The sequence below is a fragment of the Protopterus annectens genome, chromosome 2.part1, assembly GCF_019279795.1.
Source record: "Protopterus annectens isolate FY-2018-M chromosome 2.part1, PAN1.0, whole genome shotgun sequence".
In the NCBI taxonomy this organism is placed as follows: Eukaryota; Metazoa; Chordata; order Ceratodontiformes; family Protopteridae; genus Protopterus; species Protopterus annectens.
In genome coordinates this window covers 819,492,084-819,518,671 of record NC_056729.1, presented here as the reverse complement: position 1 = coordinate 819,518,671, position 26,588 = coordinate 819,492,084, and the positions used below count along the sequence as shown (strand labels likewise).

Below are 26,588 nucleotides of genomic sequence, written 5' to 3'. Positions count from 1 at the left end.
GGGAGGGCATAATGGTGATGTACAGCTGTACCTTCTTCAGAACTGAAAAGCCCCAGGAGGAACAACAGTCCAAGGAGTAAAAGAGGAACATGTGCACCCAGAAGGAAAAAAGAAAAAAGGGGAAGAAGGGAGGGAGCGAATACTGTAACAGTGAAGGGAACGACATCTGCTGTTACAGTGAGATTTTACACAGCTGTACTATGCCCTTCCATATTAGTGTTGTACTATTCCTTATAGTAGGTAGAGTGCAAAAGTTCAAGAGGAAACATGGCAGGAGGAAGGTCAAGAAAGCCATGTAGAATAGACCTGGCAAATCTGGCTCTAGCCCTGGAAATCATATCTAACTTATAATGTTTGATAAAGTATGCACAGAAGTCCAAGTAGCTGCCTCAAGGATGGAGGTGGTAGCCAATCCTTTGAAAAAAGCACCAGAAAAAAGCCATAGGCCTGGTAGAATGAGACATGAAAAGAGTAACAAATGGAAATGAGATCCAGGAAGAAATAGTTTGCTTAGAAACAGCTAAACCAAAAGAACTAGGGTGAAAATAAACTAAAAGTTGCTGAAATTTACAAATGGCTTTAGTTTTTTCTAAATAATATCAGAGTTGTCTATGCAAATCCAAGGTGTGAAGAACCTTCTCACTAGCAAACTGTGGAGTAGGGAAAAAGGTGGGCAAATGAATAGACTGATTAAGAAACAACTCATTAACCACCTTGGGCATAAAAGAAGAATTAGTACGATGAGATACCCTGTTCCCATGAAAAAGTAAAAAAAGAAGTACAGTTATAAGGGCCCAAAGCTCAGACACCCTTCTAGCTGAAGTAAGGGCCAAAAGAAGAACAGTCTTCCAAGTACAATGCTGTAAGGAAGCTGACACTGCAGGAACAAAAGGAGCCTGAGTCAATTTTTGAAAACAAAATTAAGGTCCCAGGTAAGAATAGGCTTTCTGGGAGGTCTAATGTGAAGAACGCCTTTAAGAAATTGTTTGACCTCAAACCTAGAAGCCAAAGGAGGAGTCAAAGGCAGACAAGCAATAATAGCTGAAAGACTGAAGAGTAAGCCAACCCACCACTGAGCAATTCACACAAATGAGAGAACCAAAGGAACTTGCACAGAAAGTGGATCCAGGTTACGAGCAAGACACCAAACAGAAAATCTCTTCCATTTGGATAAATAAGTTTTCCTGGTAGTGGCATTCCTGGCCTCTTAGAGAACCCAAAGCACGTTCTCAGGAAAAAAGGTACCCCAAAGGGATCAAAATCCTATCATCCACAGTATCAGGTAAAGTGTAGACAAGTGAGGATGGATGAGAGATCCCTAGCTTTGTGTGAGTAGGTCCACCCTTTGAGGTAACTTGTGGTGATTGCCCTTGGCTAACTGTAAAAGAAGAGGGAACCAATGCTATCTGGTCCAAAAGGGAGTCACCACTATGATTTTGGGATAGTCTTGTTCTATCTTGAACAGGACTCTCAGAAAGAGAGGAAGCAGAGGAAAGACATAAAGAAACATCCCCTTTCAAGTGAAAGAAAGGGCATACACCTTCTAAGCCAGAGGACATAGGACTCGGATGCAAAAGAGAGGAAGTTGTCTGTTCAAAGGGGAGGTAAAAAGATCCACCTGAGGAATACCCCACTGGTGGGCATTGTCCAGAAACACGTCTCTATGAAGCATCCATTTGTGAGTCTGTGTTATGAACCTGCTGAGAGTCTGCCACAATGTTCTTTTCTGAAGGAATATAAACAGCCTGAAGAGTCACCTGATACTGGACAGCCAGATCCCAAACCTGAAGAGCAAGTCAGCACAAGAGGCAAGACCATGTTTCCCCTTGCTTGTTGATGTACCACATCACTGTGGTATTGTCTGTAAAGATTTTGAGGGGCCCTGGAAGGAATAGAGAATGGAAGGCCTGAAGAGCCATAAGAAGAGCCCTGATTTCTTTGATGTTGATATGGTCCTTCTGATGAAGGGATCAAAGTCCCTAAACCTTCAGAGGGCTGAAAGAAGCTCCCCACACAATGCCTGGGGCATTAGAGGGGGGAATGGAGGCTGAAAGGGAAGCCCTGGGTTGAGAGATAGTTGATGAATCAACCACTGAAGCTCTAGACTGAGGCATGGAAGAAGAGGAATTGGAAAGGAGAATATCAAAGCCAGAATGACTTTAGGATCCCCTGTAGATTTCTCATATGAAGCCTGCCTTGAGGAAGCATGGGAATGGTGGAAGCCTTGTACCATAGAGCCACTGGAAACTTCCTGGCTGTAATAGAGACCAGAGGAAGAAAGACTGAAAAATGCTATTAGATGTAACTGGGGAGGTGGCAGGGATGCCAGCACAGGAATGGTCTGGAGTCTGCACCTGAGAAAAACATGATCTTGAGGAGGAGTCAGAAAGAATTTTTAGAAAGTTACTGTAAACCCTAGGCTCTGCAAGGTGCAAATAGCAAAGTGAAGGTGCTGAAGCAAAGTCTCTGGAGAGGAAGCCTGAATGAGCAGATCATCCAGATAAGGAAAGATCTGTATTCCCCTCATCCTACAGAAAGAAATCAGATGAGCAAGGCATGTGGTAAAGACCTTTGGGTCAGAAGAGAGGCCAAAGGGCAAAGCAGAGAACTGAAAATGCAAAGAAAAATGTAAACATTTCCTGAAATGTGGATGAATAGGAATATGGAGACAGACATCGTTGAATACCAGAGAGACTAGGAACATCTGAGATATAAGAAGAGAATACAGAGTATGAAGGGATAACATTCAAAAGGAAGGAACCTTTAAAAAGGTGCTCAGCTGAGATCCAGAATGGGTCTCCAGGTGCCTTCTTTCCTGGGAACCAGAAACCTTCTGGAATAAAATCACTTCCCTTTTTGAGCAGCATAAACTGCTTTGATGGTGCCTTGAGATAAAAGGCTCTTAAGGACATCTGGAAAAGGGCAGCTGTTCTTGAGGAGGTTGAGGAATGCCCAAAAAAGGTGGAAAGGATTTCCATACCATCTAGTGCCCCTGACAAATTATGATTAGAACCCAAGAATCCTGAGTGATCCTTAACCAACTGTGAAGAGACAGGGAAAGATGGGGAGATAGAGGAATTTGGATTAGGAGGGAGGGAAGGAGATAGACAGAACCTTGTTTGTCTGGAAAAGAAGGCTTCTGAGCTGTAGGAGTCTGAGTAGACTTAGTGGGAAAAGTCATTCTAGAACCCTTTTTACCTTTGAGGAGGAGGGCAAGACTGTCTAAATACAAAGACTGACTTGATAGGATAATTCTTCTGAAATCTGGGAACAGAGGAAATAAAAATATATTTCAATTCCTGCTTGGCCTTACCTTTCTCCTGAAGAGACTTAAAAAGCTCAGTAGCTGCAGAACCAAAAAGATTTTTATTATCAAGAGAATCATTCATCAGTTTGGTCTTAATATCATCAGGCAAAGGCTGAAGGTAAAGCCAGGGATAGCAGCTCTAGAAGAGGCATCAGCTGCTTCATAACTACATTTAATGGAATGGCGAGCCACTTGAGAAGAGGACCCCAACAAATAGAAGGCTGAAGGTTTCCCTTGAGAATCTGGTATGTCTGAAATAGTGTGAAAGGCCTGAGGTAGAAGGGCTAAAACATACCTGGTCATATGGGTCTGGTAATTCACAGCCTGAAAGGCCAGGGTAGCAGCAGTGTACACATTTTGCCCAATTTTTCCATGGTCCTACTGCCCTTGTCAGATGGAAGCAGTTTAGAGGAAGGCAAAAGTTTGGAAGGCTTATCAAAAGAAACATAACTAACAGAGGGGTTAGCACAGGGACACTTGTAAAACATTTACAGTCTTTAGGCAGTTTATAAGACCTGTCAGGTTTTTTAGAAGCTGGGGACTGGGAATCAGTAGCCTGAGAAGCTGCTGAGGGTGTATCCAACAAAGCAGCAGGAACAGGAAGAACAGGACTTAGGAGACTCCATTTAGAGGAGTTCATAGTACTGCTTCTGAACGTTACAAACCTGGGTGCAGTCCCAATTAAAACATTCCATCATACGAGAGATAGTATCCCAAAGGAAATCTCCTCAAAAGGAGAGCCTGGACTAATAGACTCATCATCCTCAGAATCATAATCCAAGGAAGAGGGAATCTGAGAGGAAGAGACCAAAGACTCTTCATCAGACTCTAATTTGTCATTCGAAGAATCCTGCTCCCTGGGCCTCTTAAGAGGAGTAGAAGACCAGGGGGGGGGCAGGAAGAGAGACTCTCTGAGGGGGCTTTAAAGCCTAGAGAGCATTAAATAACCCCTGTGTAAAATCCTGCCATTCACACTGAGGATCCTCAGGAGCAGATGAAATATACTTTGTCTTCTGCTTCTTCTTTAAAGGGATGTCAGCTCTAAACATCTTAGGAGGTTCAGACCCCTTCCAACACTCAGGCAACATAGTGGGAATCTCCTCCCTAAAAATCTGTGGAACACCCTTGGTCCCTCAGATATTATCAGCCACGGCTCCCCCTGACCATCCAAAGTGGATATCTGCAGACCTTCCAAGGACATGCAAGAAGCCAGATCCATGCCGGCCTCTGAAATGGTCACAGTACAGGAATTCAACGAACAAGCCAGTCAATCCTCCTGGCTTTCACAAGCCTTGAGAGAGATGTCCAGGGATCCAGTACAGCAGTACAATCTGACCTAACCTTTATTAATGATATTGTATCCTACTATGTTTTCTTCAACACATAAACAAGCCAAGAATACTATTTGCTGGGAAACGGTAATATCCTGACTGGAGAACTTTCACTGTTATCCATTTCCACTGACCATACTGAACAGGGACTATCTCCCACAAAGGTAGTGGAAATCAGTGGAAATATTTTTAACATCTTGTACTGGTTATAACATCTGCCAAGATATTTTCTGTTTGTACTTTGGCATTGAGGAAATGCACAACACTTGTTTAGATAATTTAGGGAGTAATCGTTATTTAATCATCTATATATGCTGAGAATGTACAGCAATGCTGTTGATGGTTTGGCTTTAAATGTAAAGGTATATGTCAGGTGAGGAAGAGGTTAGTTAGAGTTTTTACTGATACCTTGGAGGCCTCCCTAAGCAACACATAAATTTTATGCTTAGCAAAGAGGTTTAAACTCATGATAAATATCATAACTAGGAAGGCTGGCTTTCAAACACAGCAGGAAATCAAAAATTATAATCACCCAGGAGACTAGGGTGTTAAGGAGGTTAGGAACATTACAGACATTCTCAATTTTATATAAAAATGGATAGCTGATACTAACAAAATATATCTTAATGTTAAGTCAAATACAATTTGCAATACAACAGAAGTTGCTGATGATACTAATGTTTAAACACTTTCTAAATCATTGGTCAACACTAGCAGTGTTAGCAATAATAAAATATTATGGAGTGAGAAAGTTAATATTGAAGCTGAGACTGAAAACAATCAACTAGTGAGAAAAATATATGAGAGAGTGATGGGGGATGGGAATATGAACACTGGGGAATTACTGTGCACAAGCTTTTATAATATAGAACAAAGTAACAAAACAAATCCACCAAATCCATGTTCACAGAGTTCTTTCCAGCTCTTTATCATAGGAGACTCATTTTTGAGGGGTATTGGAGATTTCTTTCAAGTATTCAGTGAGACTGCATTACTGTGTCATGCTTTAGAGGCTATATAATAAAGGACATACGGAATGCAGTAAAAGTGGAAGTTATGTACTTACCATGGTGTTGGATTCCTTTCATTTAAGTTTGTCTGCTACAACTGTTGAATAGCAAACTGTTAGTCAGATCTGATCTGGCCATTAACAAGTGCTCTATTGCCTTGAGCTCCTTCAAAATCTTTCCTGTAATCCCCAATGATTCACTTGCTGTTTAGTGTTTAAGATACTAGGAATAACTAAATAATGTTTTATATAACAATCATAAACAGTACTGTGTTTTTTACAGAACAAGCAACAATTTGGAAGAGAGATGGACGGAGGGATGTCATATTGGATGAACTTGAATGAAAAAGATCCAGTGTTATAGTAAGTACGTACATTCTGTATCTAGTTTCATCAATTTAGCCAATTTGACTGTTGGGACAGAATCCCAAGCTACCTGGTATCTTGGGTAGATAATGAAAGGATACCTTTTAAAAATGAAGCACCAAACAAGGCCCGAGTTCTGGAGATAACATCCAATTTGCAGTACTTGAAAAAGGTATGCAAGTTAGACCATGTTGTTGCTGCACATATGTCATCTGCAGAGGAGTTCCTAAAGAAGCCAGTGGAAGTTGCTATAAACTGAGTGGAATGAGCTTTAAATTTCACTGGAAGGCTGTTATGTTGCTGGAGCAGCAAATGTAATGCAATCAGATAGTTGTCTGAACACTGTTTGGAAATTTTTGTGCTTACTTTGTTAGAGAAAAGGGTGAAAAACAGTTGAACATTATTCCTGAAATCCTTTATTCTATGAATACAGAATCTGAGCTGTCTGTTGATGTCTAAGGTGGGCAATAAATATTTGCCCTTGCTGGAGTGGTTTAGAAAGAGTATCGGAAAATATATAGGCTTAATAAGATTGGACTGCGATGCTACCTTAGGAATAAATGTTGGATTGGCTCTCAAAGTAAGATTGGGTATGATGGAATAGTAGGCAAGATGTGGAATTCATCTGGCTATAGTAATAGCAACCAGAGTAGGGGGTTCCGTGAAAGAAATGTTAGATCTGTAGAAGAATCTAGTTCAAAAGGAAATTTTGTTAGGGCTTTCACGGCTAAATTCAGGTCCCATGGAATAATGTTTTTAATTGGTGGAGGAAGAGAAATACTCCTCTGAGAAAAGCCTTACATAGTTTATGTGATGCCAGCCAGGGCAGAGTTAGAGTATCTGAGGTAAAAATTCAAAACAGAGACTATGTGACTCATGTAAGGAAGAAAGAAACTACAGTACCTCTGCAACAGAAATAGACTAAGGGCCAAACCATTAATCAGTGACCCAGATGGGGAAATATTTCTACTTACTTTTGTACTTTGTGCAGACTGTTTCTGAGAAGAGGGTGAAATGTGGACCACCTTCCCTGATAAGGATGAATGTCCAGCTATTAAGGAAATTGGAGAAACCATGAAGTTAGCTTGAGAGTGATAAAGTCTGGATGAGGGTGTCTGAATGAGTGTGAAAGAAGATCCAGCTGTGGGTCTAAAAGCCATGAAGAATTCTACAGGTAAGGCCTGAGCGAGGAAAACCAGATTTGTCCGGGCCAGTATGGAACAATGATTTGCACGCTGAAGTGTTCTGTAGAAACTTGGGTATAAGGGGAATGGGGGAAAAGCATATAGAAGATTGGGAGACTGAAGGATCCCTTGGTGACTATCCTTCTGGCGGAACTGGAGTGAAGTAGCTTCTGCACTTGGCACTGGTGGGAAAAGGAAACAAGTTGCAACAAGGCTAACCCCACTGACTGAAAATCTTTTGACCCACTAATGGATTTAGGAACACTTGTGATGCATCAGAACAGACCTGCTGAGCCTGTTTGCTAAATAGCTGTCTTTCCCTGTCATGTGCATTGCCACCAGAAACTGGCCCAAATTTAATGCCCATTGCCATATTGTTATGGTCTCTCTGCAGAGATGGTAGAACCCGGTTCTTCCCTGCTTGCTGATGTACCCTACTACTGGTGTGATGTCCAATTATATAGCTGTTACTCCTGGAAGCCAGACATTCTAAAATTCTATTTCATCTCCAGGCTGTACGGCCTCTGAATTTTCTCAAATTCCTTGGACCAAACTCCTTTTGATATACTCCTCCATCCCAAATAGGAGGCATCCATGGTCACTGTGGATGATGGTGAGGGTGTCACAGATAGTCTTATTATGTGAACAGTTTCTGAAGTTAACACCAGTTTAAGTGATTCCTAAAGGTCTGAGTTAAGCATATCATGCATAAAGGGAAATTTGTTAGAAAGCATCCACTGAAGTATCCTCATGGGAAACCTGTCATATTCAACCATGGGAATGGAAGCTACCAAGAGAACCAGAGCCCTGAGAATCAGCAGTGCTGGAGGAGAATGACGATGATATACATTATGAACTGTGGAGTGGAGGGATAATAATCTTTCTGGAGTGAGAGACACTTAACACAAAGTTTTGTCAAGACAGCATTTGATGAGGGTTATGTGTCATGTGGCTGAGACATTTGATGGTTTACTGAGCTGCCTAAAGATAGGCAGAGCTGTAAAATGTAATCTCTGGCTGGACAGTAATGACTTCTTATTTGCTGCAGTGAGGAGACAATCATCTAGGTAAGGGAAACAGCATGTCCGTTTGAGTCATACAAGGGTTGTGACTACTGGCATGCACTTGGTGAACACAAAGGGAGCTGTGTTAAGACCAAAGGGCAAGGTCTTGAACTGGTAATGATTAGCTTCTAGCCAAAAGTGCAGAAACCTTCTGGATTCCTTTGATATCTTTATGTTCAGGAATCCTGAATGTCCATAGAGCACATCCAGTCATTTGCCTTACAGCAGGGGAAATTTTCTAATACAAAGATCATTCTGAAAGTGTTGTATTTTATGTATTGGTTTAAGCCACTGAGGTCTAAATATGGCATAAGGTCCTTGCTCTTTTTCAGAACTAAAAAAAAAAAATCTTAAGCAAATTCCTTACCATCTCTGGTCTGGTGGGACCTCGTGGGTGGCTGTTTTTAAGGAAGGATAGACACCTCTTTAAAGGTCACTAGCTACTGATGGGATGGAATGTTTGGCTACAATGACATTTGTTTTGGTATTTTTTGTGAAAATGGTATGGCACAGCCCCTGAATATGATCTGTCACACCTACTTGTCCTACAAAATGGCCATCCACACAGCTGGGTGGAGAGATAAGCACCCCCCAACAGTCTCCTGAGATGGACATCCAATAAGCCTTCAGGGATGTTGATTTTGCATCCTGGAGAAGAGTTCTAAGGTATCCCTGGTTCTGCAGACCCTTCTGACCGTGGGATCAGCATCCCTTAAAGGGACCTCCTCTGTCTGAGTAGGAATCAAGGGGTTGAGGTTGGGATTTCTTAAACCAAAGGGATTTGGAGCCCTTCTTTTTTCTGTAGAAGAATCTCTGAGGGTTCTCAAATCTGACTCCACAGCAGACAACATCTTATCATCTTCCCTTTGGGTCACACTTCATTAGTTTGTTGTTTACCAAAGAACTAAAAAGTGTATGTTCATCAAAGGGGGCATTGGGAAAGGCTGCCTTGAAGTTCTTTGCAGAACTGCACAGAAGGAACCATGCACGATGACTGAGGGTTATGCCTGTGCCTGCTGCCTTACTGCTCCATTAGCTGTATTGTGAAATGGACACATTGAGATAGTAGTTATATTAAACATGGTATTCATGGTGGTCTGCAACTGATTAGTAGACTCTGGTGAGACAGGCTGTCTCAAAATATCCATAGCTTGGTTAGTTAGATCCCTTTCAAAGTGATTCATGTGGTTTGAGTAATTCAACATGCTCAGAGCAAAAGTGCCTGAGGAAAAGGCATGCTTTCTATGCTAACAATCAATCTAGATTCTTTATTTGGGGAATGGACAGATGTAGAGTCATCAATGAGTTCCTTTTTGGTGGCTGCAGCTACAATCATTGAATCCACCAGAGGATTTTTTTGACCAATACTGCCTATGTTTAGGCTGCCATAAACATGTATCTTGTTTGTGAGGAATTGCCCTGGTAGTGTCAGGCTCCTGAAAAGTTCAACTGAATAACCCCAGCAAACCCTTTTAGAGTTAGACACTATTCCAAAGCAAACTACATCCTATTAAACAATAATTTGTTAAATTCATTCCTCCTTCTAACCCCAAGTTTGCAACCTATGCAGAATTGCTCACTGAGACCCTGTACATCCAGGTCTATATTACTTCAGTGAAAAACATATTCCACAAATACATCTTCATTGATCACCAGTCGCTGAAATTCACTTCAGCCTACAGCGGAATTTTTTCCACAGTTTAGAAACACTTGGCCATCATCTTAACTTTGTCCTTTTCTCCAGTGTAGTGCAATCTTGGAGCTGGAATATATAGTTGGGGGTGTGTTGGAGGCACAGGCCCCCACATTGGGGGGTGTGTGAAGGGGGTGAAGCCTCCAACTTGGATGGATTTGACTTAGTTCTTTGTGTGTTCCGGACGGTTGGTGGGTGAGTGGTTTTGAACTGTGGGAAAAATCATGTGGTTTGCTGAAGTGAATTTCAGCGGCTGGTGATCGATGAAGATGTATTCTCGGCATACTTCTTTCGCTGAGGTAATATAGACCCATATGACCATGTAAATGGTTGTATACAGGCTGCTGTACCTACTAGATGTAACTGCAAAAGCAAACTCTAAAAACAAATCACAGTGAAGGAATCCTACCCTCAACAGGATATATAACAAAAGGAAAAAAGTCATGGCTAAAATCATGAAGACCAACTCCCACAATGAAAAGAGATCTCTAATTAAACTAAACATGGCACTAAAAGGACTAATTAAGTCCAACAAGCCGAATTACAAGGTTAATATAACCTTACAAACTAAAGACAACCTCAAGGCCTTCTACAGCTATGTCTGTAACTTTGAATTTGTCATCCAGCAGATTCACCATGTTGCTCTGCTCAGTGAAGGTGGCCCAACTGACTACCAGTTCAGCAGTGTAGGCAACCTTCAAGATGCTGGACCCAGATCAGTTTGTCAAGGGAAGGTCATGGGTACTAAACTTGGTGGACTTCTTTGACAGAATCACCAAGGCAATGGATGAGGGAAAAAACAATGCATGCTACCTACCTGGGCCTGGTTATGGTGCTAGATACAATACCCCACGTAGTTGACAAACTCACCAAACTGGGCATAAACTTGCTGGTTTACTAGCTGGTTCTAAGACAGGACTCAAGATGTCAGGATTGGTGAGACCACCTCCAGTAAGAGACTGATCAACAGTCGGGTACCTCAGGGCTTCATGCTGGGACTGCTCCTGTTTGGCATCTACTTCTTGGTGGTAAAGGCTAATGTCAACAGCCTTTGGCTGAATGAGTTTGCAGGTGACTGTAAATTGGGAGCTATCATAGATTCCTCACCATGACGCAAACATCTTACAAGAGGGTCTAACACAAACAAATGTCTGGTGCCAAAGTCACAGATTAAACTCAATACCAAAAAATGCATTATATTACCTTTTGGGAAAACAGCCACCCTGGCTAATTACTCCATCAATAAGACACCTGTAACAGCTGACCCAGTAATCAGGGATCTGGGAAAATATGTAGGCAGTAATCTGGCCTTTGGCATCCAGGTCCAAGGACGTCATACTTCCACTTTATTTGGCCCTTATCAGACCAATCATTGAATATAATGCTCAGAATACTGTGGTAAGCCTGTAGAGCAAAATATTGCAGATATCTAGCCACAACTGCAGATAGATGACTTGTAAGAACGTCATTTTGGCTTTTCTTGCAGGAGCAGGTCAGGTCTACTCTCTGAAGAAGAAGGGAGCCACTTTTGAGATTTTAAGTATTTTTTCTCTGTTTATTTGCTAAGTTTTTCTGCATAGCTGCCTAGCTTGAGCATTTGCTGGCTTGTTAAACTTGATTTCTGTATTAGTAGCTGTATTTAGAGCACAACCAAAAGTTGTTTGCTGAATTTCCTGTTTGCACTTAATTTTAAATCGTTTTTTTCTTAAAACTTGCATATTTTCTGTCCTTGACCTAGCACTCTTGTGTGGGGTCGTTTACTGCACTGTTATAACTTGATATTACTTGTGAACCTCTGCTATCTCTGAAAAAAAACAAAAACAAAAAAAAAAATCTAGCTTTTTTCCCACTTTTCTGAGAGTTAAAAAAGTTCAGTTACAGGCTTGCTGTTCCTGAACTATTTGAAAGTTTCTGTGAGGCCATTTTTGCTTGGGCTAAAGGAAAGTCTCTCTGTTGATCAGTGGCAGTGAATAACATTGAGCAGCTTCCCTGCCCCCCGTAGAGGTGGTTACTGACTTGAAACTGTAGTTTTGTTGGCCACTAGGGGTCATTTCCAAAACTCCTTCATCTTCCTCTCTTAAAACCTAGTTGCCTCGTGGTTTGGGTGTCTTTTCAGGCTTGTTGGCTGTTGGTGAAGCACCCTCCAAAAGGAAAAAACGCTGAGAGAAGAAGGGAGCCACTTTTGAGATTTTAAGTATTTTTTCTCTGTTTATTTGCTAAGTTTTTCTGCATAGCTGCCTAGCTTGAGCATTTGCTGGCTTGTTAAACTTGATTTCTGTATTAGTAGCTGTATTTAGAGCACAACCAAAAGCTGTTTGCTGAATTTCCTGTTTGCACTTAATTTTAAATCGTTTTTTTCGTAAAACTTGCATATTTTCTGTCCTTGACCTGGCACTCTTGTGTGGGGTCATTTACTGCACTGTTATAACTTGATATTACTTGTGAACCTCTGCTATCTCTGAAAAAACAAAAACAAAAAAAAATCTTGCTTTTTTCCCACTTTTCTGAGAGTTAAAAAAGTTCAATTACAGGCTTGCTGTTCCTGAACTATTTGAAAGTTTCTGTGAGGCCATTTTTGCTTGGGCTAAAGGAAAGTCTCTCTGTTGATCAGTGGCAGTGAATAACATTGAGCAGCTTCCCTGCCCCCCGTAGAGGTGGTTATTGACTTGAAACTGTAGTTTTATTGGCCACTAGGGGTCATTTCCAAAACTCCTTCATCTTCCTCTCTTAAAACCTAGTTGCCTCGTGGTTTGGGCGTCTTTTCAGGCTTGTTGGCTGTTGGTGAAGCACCCTCCATGAGGAAAAAATGCTGAGAGAAGAAGGGAGCCACTTTTGAGATTTTAAGTATTTTTTCTCTGTTTATTTGCTAAGTTTTTCTGCATAGCTGCCTAGCTTGAGCATTTGCTGGCTTGTTAAATTTGATTTCTGTATTAGTAGCTGTATTTAGAGCACAACCAAAAGCTGTTTGCTGAATTTCCTGTTTGCACTTAATTTTAAATCGTTAATTTCTTAAAACTTGCATATTTTCTGTCCTTGACCTAGCACTCTTGTGTGGGGTCATTTACTGCACTGTTATAACATGATATTACTTGTGAACCTCTGCTATCTCTGAAAAAAACAAAAACAAAAAAAATCTTGCTTTTTTCCCACTTTTCTGAGAGTTAAAAAAGTTCAGTTACAGGCTTGCTGTTCCTGAACTATTTGAAAGTTTCTGTGAGGCCATTTTTGCTTGGGCTAAAGGAAAGTCTCTCTGTTGATCAGTGGCAGTGAATAACATTGAGCAGCTTCCCTGCCCCCGTAGAGGTGGTTACTGACTTGAAACTGTAGTTTTATTGGCCACTAGGAGTCATTTCCAAAACTCCTTCATCTTCCTCTCTTAAAACCTAGTTGCCTCGTGGTTTGGGCGTCTTTTTAGGCTTGTTGGCTGTTGGTGAAGCACCCTCCAAGAGGAAAAAACGCTGAGAGAAGAAGGGAGCCACTTTTGAGATTTTAAGTATTTTTTCTCTGTTTATTTGCTAAGTTTTTCTGCATAGCTGCCTAGCTTGAGCATTTGCTGGCTTGTTAAACTTGATTTCTGTATTAGTAGCTGTATTTAGAGCACAACCAAAAGCTGTTTGCTGAATTTCCTGTTTGCACTTAATTTTAAATCGTTCTTTTCTTAAAACTTGCATATGTTCTGTCCTTGACCCAGCACTCTTGTGTGGGGTCATTTACTGCACTGTTATAACTTGATATTACTTGTGAACCTCTGCTATCTCTGAAAAAACAAAAACAAAAAAAAAATCTTGCTTTTTTCCCACTTTTCTGAGAGTTAAAAAAGTTCAGTTACAGGCTTGCTGTTCCTGAACTATTTGAAAGTTTCTGAGAGGCCATTTTTGCTTGGGCTAAAGGAAAGTCTCTCTGTTGATCAGTGGCAGTGAATAACACTGAGCAGCTTCCCTGCCCCCCGTAGAGGTGGTTACTGACTTGAAACTGTAGTTTTATTGGCCACTAGGGGTCATTTCCAAAACTCCTTCATCTTCCTCTCTTAAAACCTAGTTGCCTCGTGGTTTGGGCGCCTTTTCAGGCTTGTTGGCTGTTGGTGAAGCACCCTCCAAGAGGAAAAAACGCTGAGAGAAGAAGGGAGCCACTTTTGAGATTTTAAGTATTTTTTCTCTGTTTATTTGCTAAGTTTTTCTGCCTAGCTGCCTAGCTTGAGCATTTGCTGGCTTGTTAAACTTGATTTCTGTATTAGTAGCTGTATTTAGAGCACAACCAAAAGCTGTTTGCTGAATTTCCTGTTTGCACTTAATTTTAAATCGATTTTTTCTTAAAACTTGCATATTTACTGTCCTTGACCTAGCACTCTTGTGTGGGGTCATTTACTGCACTGTTATAACTTGATATTACTTGTGAACCTCTGCTATCTCTGAAAAAAACAAAAACAAAAAAAATCTTGCTTTTTCCCACTTTTCTGAGAGTTAAAAAAGTTCAGTTACAGGCTTGCTGTTCCTGAACTATTTGAAAGTTTCTGTGAGGCCATTTTTGCTTGGGCTAAAGGAAAGTCTCTCTGTTGATCAGTGGCAGTAAATAACATTGAGCAGCTTCCCTGCCCCCGTAGAGGTGGTTACTGACTTGAAACTGTAGTTTTATTGTCCGTTTTGGGTCTATTCCTGCTTCTTTCCAGCCCCTGCTATCAAGCACGCTTTAACATGCTTTAGCGCAATTTAGCGCAGAGTTGCCACTAGAGCAGCATCGGGCAGCACCGGTTAAACAAGGTTAAACTCTTTCTGGCTCCAGAAAGTCTGCTCTTCAATTTTTCCCTTAGAACTGCTCTGTTAGGTACCTAAACAGTTTACACCTTCACTAAAAAGTGCAGCACTTGTTCCAAATAGCTTTTTCTTCTCAAAAAGCTCAGCACTTGTCTTATATTATAAGCATATCCCTTGTCTTATAAGCATTCTCTTTGCAGGTCAAGCACTCCTATATTATACAAATCTCTCACTAGCAAAACCCCCCAGGAGTGCCCACTTCCCTGCTAAGCCCACTACTTTTCTGTCTCATACCAACTCATAAATCTTTCTAGCATGTCGAAGGGTCAGATGCTGGCATCCTCTCCTGCCCAGTTGGTGAATCTGGGAATTCTGAGACAATGTTACAATTGCCTCATGTACACGGACAACCCTCTCCTCCTCCCACGTAACACTAACACTTGCGAGAGATGCAGCTATTTAGCCAAACTGGAGGCTGAGCTCTCTCAACTCAGGACTGGCAAGACCAGGCAGGAGGAGAAGGCAACTACACACACCACAATACCAGTCTCACATAACTCAACCACACCACTGAATCAAACACATAAACACACTAAGACATACTCGAGGCTCTGAGTAAAAATTTACCTAAACAGCAGAGGCCTCCAAAGCAGACACCCAAGCAACTGCAAACTCAATACACCACACAAACAACACATAAACAACAAAATCAGTGTGCAAAGCAGTCACTGCCCTTAAGGCCAAATACAACACCAAACATACTTGTCATAGGTGACTCCATAGTCAGACACACTGACGTCCCACTCACCAGGCTGAACAAGGAGAAGGTCACGGTAAGCTGCCTATCGGGCGCTAGAATCCGCCACATAACACAAGCACTCAGGTCACTCCACGGCAAGTACAAGTATGACACAGTCATTGTCCATGCTGGTGTGAACGACCTGAGACGTACCTCCCTGGACTACATGAAAAGAGACATAGAGGAGCTTTCTGATTATGTAGCCCAGGCAGGTATGACCCTGACCCTGAGCAGTATCCTTCCTTCACCAAGAATGATGCCACAATATAGTGACAAGATGATCAGCTTTAACAATTGGCTTAATTTCTGGTGTCATTCAAAGGGGATCCAATGCCTGTCTGCCTGGGATGACATGCTCGACAAGCCACGCTGCTTCGCAAGGGATGGCTTGCACCTGTCACCCCTGAGATTCCAGATATTGGCTAAGGCTCTTGCCACCCCCATAGTGCCTTTTTTAGGCAAGGCTCAAATTCTAAACCTACCACCCTAGAAAACAAAAATGTGAAGAAACTAAGGGTAATGCTGCTCAATGCCAAAAGTCTAAATCTCAAAATGCACACACTCGAGGCCCTTCTCAGTATGGAGAACAATGTAGAAAGCAGAAACCTGATCTCACCACGATGTAGTTTGTAAGTGAAGTAAAAAGCGGTTACTGTATAAAATGCAGTTCCCAGATTCACTGTTCAAAGAAATTGTTGGCAGCCGTAGTAAAAATAAAACTCTTCTTTATTGTGGATGTAATTAAAAGGTAAGCGCTTTCGCGTGGTCACAGCCACGCTTCATCAGACAAATGAAAACTCTGCATTAAAGTGCTTATATAGTACATACATTAAGACCAAGCCCTATATGATTAGGTGCTTCAATAAATATTTAAAGCGGCAATGCTGACAAACTGTCAGAGGCGTTGCATTCATTGTTAGTGCTTATAGAGTCTATAGTAAATCTTAAGCATAACTCTTAATACATTTTGTGAACTAGAAAATATATATTAAACAAACAAACAATTAAAGAACTTGATGTACTTCAACAGTAAGTCTATGCTTAAACAAATAAAAAGCAGTGGGAACCCTGCGCATCTGAATGTTAACAGGTATGACCCTAGATAGACTTGTTTACGGTTACCATCGCAACCGAACAAACAAATAAACAGTTAAAAAACTTGATGCAATTCAACAGTAAGTCTATGTTTAAACAAAAAGCAGTGAAAACCCTGCGCATCAGAATGCTAACAGATATAACACTAGATAGACTTTTTTGCCGTTGCCATCGCAACCGGAACCTTAGTTCATATGACATAAACTATTTAGAGACGTTCACAAAAAATTTTGTATTAAAACACTTCTAAAGTTATTATGCTTAGAACACCAGTTTGAATGCATTGTTATTGTGAGCTCTATTTAAATTTTTAGAACTAAATAAAATCATTTAAATAGTTTAGCAGACTTAACCAAGTCTTACCCTAAAAACATTATTAAAACACAAAAGAATACAATACAAAACTTGGGACCAAGTGACATATAGCTTTTGGAGTGTGTATGAAAGACCAAACAAAACCTGAATCAAAATCAATTGAAATGTGCTAGTGACTTAAAACATAAACGCATCCAGTAGGGCGCGATAACAATGAGGTTTAAAAAATACAGCAATGCTGGAATTAAAAATGAAACCAAATAAGTCAGATGCAAATAAGTAAACAAGTCCATTTAATATAAGCTGTTAAAGTTTATGTAGCTATAAGATCTTGTAGTTATGATATAACGTTTTTTGTGTACTAAATTTATTAATTCTTGTTTAGGTATTTGTTTAAGAAAAAAAATTTTAGAATATAAATTAATAAATATCAAATATTAAATATTAAATATTAAGTGAATAATTGAATGCTTAAATAACCATTAACAAAAAATTTTTTGTTATAAAAACCTCAGTTTTAATGAACTTAAATGATTTTGTATATCAAAATAATTCCTTTACCTTAAGGCTAATAAATAGCATCTGTTTAAAAAGAATTAATTTAATATAACATAAATCTAAGAATATAACTATATACAAAAGTGTAGACATATAAGTGTTAAAATAGACTTGACTAAAGGTACTAATTACCCATAAGATACAAAAATATTGAAAAGTAAACTTAAAAAACATGGTTAAAAATAACAAGTAAAAGGTGACTAAAATTGAACTGATATTATGGTAAGAATATTAAATTATGTACCGTATATCATAATTTTAGGGACATTTTAAGAATAAAGGACATGCATCTGAGAAGTATTCTTTGTTCATAAATTTTAACGTTTTCTATTATTTAAAATGGGTTTGAGTTTTTTTTTCTCTCAGTATGGAGAACATCGATGTCTGTGCTGTGACTGAAACCTGGTTCAAGGCTCCTGAGAGCACCCCGGCACTATCAGGTTTCATCTCATATCATGCGTTTCGGCCCCAAAACCCGGACCACACCACAAAAGGAGGGGGTGTATCCATATTCATCAAGGATACCCACACCTCCAGGTTGGTGGCTACGCACTAAGCATCGGAAACCATCCAGGTGCAATTAACCATAGGCAAAACTGCTCTACAATTTGTAGCATGCTACAGGCCACCCTCTCAAACTCAGAAAACCCACACAGCCTTCCTGAAGACACTGGAGGGTATAAATGTATCACCAAACACCATCATATTGGGTGACTTCAACTACCCGAATATAGACTGGGAACATTACTCAAGCCCAAACTTTCTAGCCCAAAGGTTCCTAGAGTTCATAAATTCAAATGCCATGGAACAACTAGTCACCGTCCCCACAAGAGGAGAAAATATACTAGATCTCATCATCACGAACATGGGGACAAAATGCTCCACACTGGAAGTATATTCCTCATTGGTGAGATCAGATCATAAACTAATCTCACTAGAAATCCACATCCCGCCCCCACCCCAAACAAAAAAGACCACAGTGAAGAACTTCTCTAAAGCAAACTTCACACTACTCAAGACAGGTGTGGTATCCTTCAAGGCCCCCGAGCCAATGGAAACCACAACCCAAGCTGCGGAAGCCCTTACAAATGCCTTCTATGAACGCCTTCAGGACTGCATGGATCAGGCAATCCCAAATAAAACCAAGACTCTTTCCACCAAGGGCAAACGTCCAGTCTGGTGGACCCCAGCCATAAACAAACTTTACAATAAGAGGAGAAAGCTATTACATGATAGAGCAAAATCCCAAAAAGGGAAGGCATCTTTGATCAGCACTAGCAAGAAACTACGATCCCTCATAAAATCATCCAAGGCCAACTTTGAGAGAAAAATTGCCATAGATTCAAAAGACAATCATAAGGCCTTCTTCAGCTATGTCAGAAACCTGGGTGGAAACTCCCAGATATGCTCAGAATTAGTCCAAAATGATACAAAAATCACTGAACCCACAGACATTGCCCAGGTTCAGTGCAAACTTCACCCCCCTCTCCCCCCCAAAAGGAGAGATAACTATCCCAACTGAGAGTAGCCTCCCAGACATCTCAAATGCGCAGGTGAAAGCTGCTCTCTCTAAAGCTGAAAACACAGCATCAATGGGACCGGATGGGGTCCCCGGCTGTGTGCTACATGAACTCAATGAAGAACTAAACCCGCACATAAGGCAGCTGTTTAATCTTAGCCTCACCACAGGATATGTGCCCAAGGAGTGGCGTACGGCAACTGTGGTCCCACTCCACAAAGGCGGTGCCTCTACGGACCCTGGTAATTACCGCCCCATAAGCTTAACAAGCCTGGTCTGCAAAGCTGTGGAGAGGATCATAATGGAACTCATAAACAAGGACATAGGGGACTTGCAGACCTTGGACCCAACCCAGTTTGGCTTTGTCAAGGGCAGATCTTGCCTTTTGAACTTGGTCAACTTCTTCGAAACAGTCACCAAGGCCATTGATGAGGGAAAGGCAGTCCATACAGCCTACCTTGACCTTGCAAAAGCTTTCGACACAATACCCCACTCGGGTATTATAGAGAAACTTGCCAGCTTAAATGTAAACCCATATGTCACAAGATGGGTTGCAAACTGGCTAAAGGACAGAACCCACAGGGTTAGAGTTGCTGGAGCCATGTCAGACTCCAAGCCGGTTACAAGTGGAGTCCCACAGGGCTCAGTCCTTGGCCCCTATTGTTCAGCATCTACTTCTCAGAAGTACAGGCAAACATAGGAGGACTATGGCTGACAAAGTTTGCGGATGACTGCAAACTGGGTGCCATAGTGGATAGTATATCGGACACAGACATCCTTCAGAGGGGTCTCACGGAAACTGATAGCTGGTGCCAGAGCCATGGCCTGAAGTTAAACGCAAAAAAGTGTATAGTCATACCCTTCGGGAAAAACAAGGTAACCCCAAGCTACCATACAGGTGGCAACCCACTAAGCACAGAAGAGGTTATCAGGGACCTGGGGACCCAGGTTGACAGTGGCCTCTCGTTTGACGCTCACGTTGCTAAAGTGGTTCAAAAGACCTTCTACATTGCCCACCTGATCATGAAGGGATTCACATCCAGATCAAGTGAGGTCATTGTTCCCCTGTACTCTTCACTTATCAGACCAATGATCGAGTACAATGCCCCATTCGGGATGTATCTCACCCGACACCTGCAGCAATTGGAGAGACCCCAAAAGTTCCTCACCAAAAGGATAAAGGGACTCCAAAACCTGTCATATGCTGCCAGACTGAAGAAACTCCAACTCTATTCAATTGCATACCGTCTGCTCAGAGGTGACCTGTGCCTGACATACAAGGCCATGACCAACCCGGAATTAATGGACATGCTCCACCTCAAAAAATCCAAATCCTAGAGCAAGAGACTTAAACCTTAGCACGGATATAAATAGGACGTGCTGGAGGGATAGATTTATCACCCAGAGACTCCCCATGCTGTGGAATAAAATCCCGGTCCATGTGACGCAGAGCACCTCGCTGGCTCTGTTCAAGAGAAATCTTGACGGGTGGATGGGAGATCGTAGGTTTACCCCGGGAATCATCTCTGTGTCACTACTGGACAGAGGCACAACAAACTAATGGGCACAGTATTTCTAACATAAGGGGTGGCGTAAGCCACATAACTTTGGGCTAGGCTTATAAATGCCCTAGGGCAGTTAGCCTAGTATAAACCTATGAACCTATGAACCTAAAAAACAATACACGGTATGCTATGGAGGTCAATTTGTAATTGTAGAGCTTTACAACTGAACCTGCAGACCTCCACAACATAATGTACATGCTGTTTTTTTTTAACTGAACCTTGGAGAGAGGAAGTTCATACCTTTATCATCTAGACAAACCCAACAGCAATGTGGGAGGAGTGGGGGAGACAAAGAATCACATTCAGGAACAGTTCCTAGATATTGCTCTGTGACTTGCACAATTAATAGAACATATAAGTTTTGCACCTCCATTTATTTTAGCATTACTGACTTACTGTAATGATCAATTAGTTCCTGGAAAGATGAAACATTTACGAGGGACATGGCACAGCATATGAGGAAATATCAGATGTTCTGTAATATCCTGGATAGCTAAAAGGTAGGGGCATTAACAGAAAAACAACCATCCTGGTCCTGCAAGAAAAGCTGAAATGGCTTTCTTGCAAGTCATCTATTTGGAGCTGCGGCTAGAGAGTGCTGCACTAATGTTGTCTATGACCTTTTGGTCCATGAGCTTACCATGGTATTCCATAATAACCACTTTGCTATTCACCTTACCATAAATATGCAACTGTTGGAATACCCAGAAAGGTTCCTTACCAGAATAATCCATCTTATAAATACATTGTCCTTTACAGATCACCTTAAAGCTGTCTCCTATAGGTTACCGGCAGATGATCTATGCCTAGCACACAAGGCATCCTCAAATCTAGCTCCGATGGACTTTTTTGTACATCTGCAAGCTGAACAGCATCAACACCACTAGAAACAAGGATTTAAATTTTGCTTGTGACAAATAGGAAATAAGACATTTGTGAGAAGATATGTGTCAAAGAGGATCTCCATGCTCTGATACAGGCTCCCCATCCACATAACACTAGAGTTCATCCCTAACCCTATTTAAGTATAATCTTGGCCAATGGATGGAAAATAAGAAATTCACTGCAGGTGTGCCTCCCCATGTCTCTGACAGACAGAAGCATACAGTAACTATGCCCAGGCTAACATAATTCCCAAGTTAACCTTTAGAAACTTCCTAATTAACATACCCCCTCCTAATAAATACCCATGATACACAGGGACACAACTGAACTAGATTGCATGACCAGGCTTAAAGGCTCTGGTGGTCATTAGACTAGTAAATACATATGAAATTATGCCCTCCTGGCAACTAAATCTATGAGATGGTCTGCAGAAGACCACCCTAGAAGTAGAGGGTGCAGAGTCGCAAGATTCAAAGAGCACTTCATCATCCTTAAAGAACCATCCTAATGACCTGCCTCATCAGTTCTAGGAATTTGCCATAAGTGATTTATTCTGAAGAGGATTGTGGGAATCCCTCTCTCTCATTCAAGTCAGTGTCTGACGTGATCAACACTGAAGGGGAATAAACATGTTTCTTTTTACAAAATCTCTAACTGGGAATTTCTGTGTGTGACAGGTTGGAGTCTCTGGAAGATTCCCTAATGACTTGCTGTAATTCTCTAAAACTTACTGTCACTGCTCTATCTCTGGGAGTCATGATGAATGGACTGAAGGGCAAATAGAACAGCATGATGGGGCTGAACTGGTACTGAGAGAAGTCCTGTCTGTAGCCTAGGTAGGCTATCGTCCTCTTCACTGCCACAAAAGTGGATCCAGAATCGATCAACATTAAAAAATGCACTCTCCAAAGCTAAGAATACAGCTTCCATGGGACTAGACGACATCCCAGGCTGTGTACTACAAAATGAATTGGCACCTCACCTAAGTGTCATGTTTAATTATAGCCTTAGCACAGGCTTCATGCCCACTGAGTGGCGCACAGCTACAGTTATCCCACTCCACAAGGGGCGGGGGGGGGTCCACCTTGGATCCTGGGAACTACCGCCCCATCAGTCTGACGAGCCTGATCTGCAAGGCCATGGAATGTATTATCATGGAACTTATAAACAAAGACATTGACAACCTTCAAACACTGGACCCCACCCAGTCTGGGTTCGTGAAGGGCCAATCTTGTCTCCTGAACCTGATTGACTTCTACAAATCAGTCTCCAGAGATGTGGACAAGGGTAAGCCAGTCCACACAGCCTATCTGGACCTCACCAAGGTTTTCGACACCATCCCCCACTCTGGAATCACAGATAAACTTACTAAGCTGGGCATTAATCCCTACGTCACTGGATGGGTTGCCAACTGGCTTACTGACAGAACCCACACTGTAAAAGTAGCCGACTCCAAATCCCGCTCCAGGCAAGTGACAAGTGGAGTACCTCAGGGTTCAGACCTGGGACCGCTCTTGCTTGGCATCTACTTCTCTGAAGTACAGAACAACACTAAGGGACTCTAGCTAACAAAGTTCACAGATGACTGCAAATTGGGAGCCATTATTGAATCCCCAAATGATGTGGATATTCTACAAAAGGGCCTTACAGAAACAGATGCTTGGTGCCAGAGTCATGGGCTCAAGCTCAGTGCCAAGAAATGTACAGTTATCTCCTCTGGGAAAAAACATGTACCCATGAATTACCACATAGGTGGCAGTACACTAAACACCGAAAGTGATAAGAGACTTAGGGATATAGGTGGACAGTGGTCTCACCTTCATTAACCACATCGCCACAACAGTCAGGAAATCCTTCTCCTCATTAATAAGGGCTTTTCATCCAGAAAAAAGGAGGTCATTGTCCCACTGTACTCATCCTTCATTAGATCCATTATAGAATACAACACCCCATTTGGTGTAAACCTCTCAAGACATCTGCAACAATTAGAAAGGCAGCATAAATACCTCACTAAAAGAATCACAGGCCTAAAGCAGATGCCCTATGCTGACCATATAAAAAAAAACTCCAGCTATACTCTGTCACATATCGTCAGAGGCAATCTCTGCTTAACATACAAGGCCATGTCAAACCCAGTGCTGTTGGACATGCTACACTTAAAGAAATCCCAATCCCTCAGAGCCACATGGTCCAGGGATCTATACCTTGTCATCACAATGAACAAAACATGCTGGAGGGATAGGTTCCTGACCCAGAGACTCACCAGACTCTGGAATAGACTGCCCATACATGTCAATTAGAGTGCCTCTTTGGCCCTCTTGAAAAGGAACCTTGACGATTGGATGGGAGATAGGAAATTTACCCCGGGGATCACGTCAGTTGCCCTGCTAGACAGGGGTCCAGAGAAGTAAATATTGTGGGAAGAAATAGCCAGGGAATTGTTATGGCTAGGCTTGTATAGGCCCTAGGGTTGATAGCCTAGTACCAACCTATGAACCTATCTCCTCTTTCACTAAAGCAGGAGTGAGTTATGCTAAAGAAGAGAGGCATGCCACCATGGATTTAGAAGGCCTCAAGAATGAAGCCAGAACCAATGGCTTGAACACCAAGGACTCCAACACCAGGAACAGTTCCAAGATGTGTTTTCACAGAGAACTGCTCAGTGGCCTCAACATCAAGCACTTGGGTCCAAAATCCACTTGACATTGATGGTAATGGAGTCAAGTGTGTCAATATGATAGTGTTGTTATCAAAGCAGTATCTTGGTGGGTAGTTAGCTCCGAGACTGCAGATGCAGGAACTGGTATCAGGGAAGAAGTTAAAACTGGTAATCAGAAGGTCAACCCAATCCACCCTAAAAACAGAGGGGGATGGGATGATATCCAATTCTATCTGCTCCTTCAAAAATTTCTCATCATGGGTTCCCATTCTGCTTCAGTTGTGCTTCAAAAAGAATGCACAGCCCTTAAAAGCAGTAGATGGTAGTCTAGAGGTAAAAAAAAAAAAAACAATAAAACATAGTAGCTCCTGTTCTGAAGAATGTCTGCTTGCAGGTTTGGAAGAGATTTATTCCTGATTGTTACAGCCTCCACAAGAGGAGAATTATGTGTCGGTGCCATGAAGGGAAAAGAGTATCTTCTCAATGCCTTTGGAGACAAAACATATCTGCCTTGTCAGCTTTATGTCTGAAACATCTGCTGGGGGTAATCCTTTAATAATCAGTTTGTTCCTCCTGTCAGCTAAAAAACTAGTTCCATACCACTTATAAACTGAACAATCTGCATTCAAATGCTCTAGTACCAAGCAAACCATGTATAAATCATGGATTTTATGCCTGCACTTACTACACTTTTTAAATGTTTTATCAATCTCTAAATAGAATTTAACCAGAAATTAAGGGAAAAATAAAAACAAATATGCACAACTTTTTTTTGTTACAAAGAGAAGGCACTAGGCTTACAGTCTAAGCACCACCAAGCAGCTAAGGCAATAGAATAGGGAGTTGAGATATATCTGCAATTATATCTATAGAGGAAGATGGTAAAATAAATTCATGACAGCTGAAAATGAGATTTAGGGGACTGAATCATAGGGAATTATGGGAATGATGCTGAAGGAACTTGAAGCAATGCAGCACTGGCTAATGGCTGGATGAGATCTGACAAATAACTCTGTACCCAACAGTCAGATTGGATGGACTGATGAAATAGGACACGGTAGTTGTTAAAACAAAACAAATATGATATTGTAATGACAGTTGGTAGCAATAGTGATGTGGACAGAACAGAAAGAGAACATTCTGTTGCTGAAGTAAAAGATATTTTTTCACCAAGTAAAAAAGCTGTTTTCAGGCTTATTTTTTGTAACATTCTTCCACCCCCAACCCCCACCCCCATTTTAATGATGTGATAAACTAACCAACAGCATTGGGAGATAATATCTAATACATTATATCAATTTTATCACATCCTGAAGAAAGAAATGGAGCTGAAGCCAAACAGATTTGTAATAGTCTACATTTGAGTCATCAGGGCAATAGATACATTGGTTCAAAACTAACCAAATCAGTAAAGCTTTTTTTAGCATAGGGAGATATGCCATGACAAGTTTATCAACACTTAAAGACAAGTTCAAATGTTTAATGACAAAATGATAGAAGCCTGAATAAGGATACCAGGGATGGGATACAATGTTATAGTACAAACTAAAACCTGGTTTAATAAAAAATGGCCTCTATCCCTACCATGGCAAAAAAGGCATCATATTTATAGTAAATACAAAAAAGTGGGGGTGTTTCAGTGTTTGTTGTAAGTGGCCTAACAACCACTGTTTTAGCAAATAAAGAATGTTGTCTTTTAGTTCTTAAAACTTACTCTGGGCTTGAAAAGTTGGATGCTACCTTATTCTTCAGGTCTCCTAATTTAAGCATGGGAATGGACTGTATACTAGGATATTTTACCAGCAAATAAAAAATGATAGCTGGTGATATAAATGTACTAGGTGTGAACTGGAGAGCAGCAGCATCAACTTCTATAGTATTAAGTAACATCACTGAGTATAGCATTTAACGTAATTACACTTATAGTACAGAATTTCACAAGGCAAGCTAATATTCTTGTGCTCTGGCTAAATGACAACTTACATGTCTTTAACTGTGCTATTGAACTGGGGAACTCTGACCATCAATGTGCTGTATGAGAGGTTATGGCACAAGTACATATATTAAACAAACCCAAAAGATTACAAATTTAGTTCTATCAGTAAAAACAAAATGAAAACTCCAGCAAAGCTAGAACTTCTACTGAGTGACCTCTCAAACCTCTTGTATCAGAGGAACATGGGATATATGCAAATGATCCTTATGAACATCAGGTGTTTCAGCTAATTGACAACTCTGAATGCCCATGACTTGTTTTGTCATTTTACTGGACAAATTCAGGCCAATAAAGCCAAACACCACTAGCTGTGGATATGCATATTTCAGCCTTATTATGACCTCGTCAGCACAGCACAAGCAGAGTGGTTGACTAAGGATTAAAAACACAGGGCTGTATACCCAGCTGATGTCCATTATCATTAGGGTCACTGCAAAAATATCCCAAACAACAAACTAAAACAATGAGTGAGAAGGTCACTGAAAAACCAAT

At 41.2% G+C, this 26,588-nt stretch overlaps 1 protein-coding gene across 2 annotated transcripts in view; it reads right to left on the bottom strand.

The window, feature by feature from the left end:
- The window catches only part of MICU3 (mitochondrial calcium uptake family member 3), a 1,861,160-nt gene that overhangs the window by 752,972 nt on the left and 1,081,600 nt on the right, over positions 1–26,588 (bottom strand). The window lies entirely within an intron of this gene.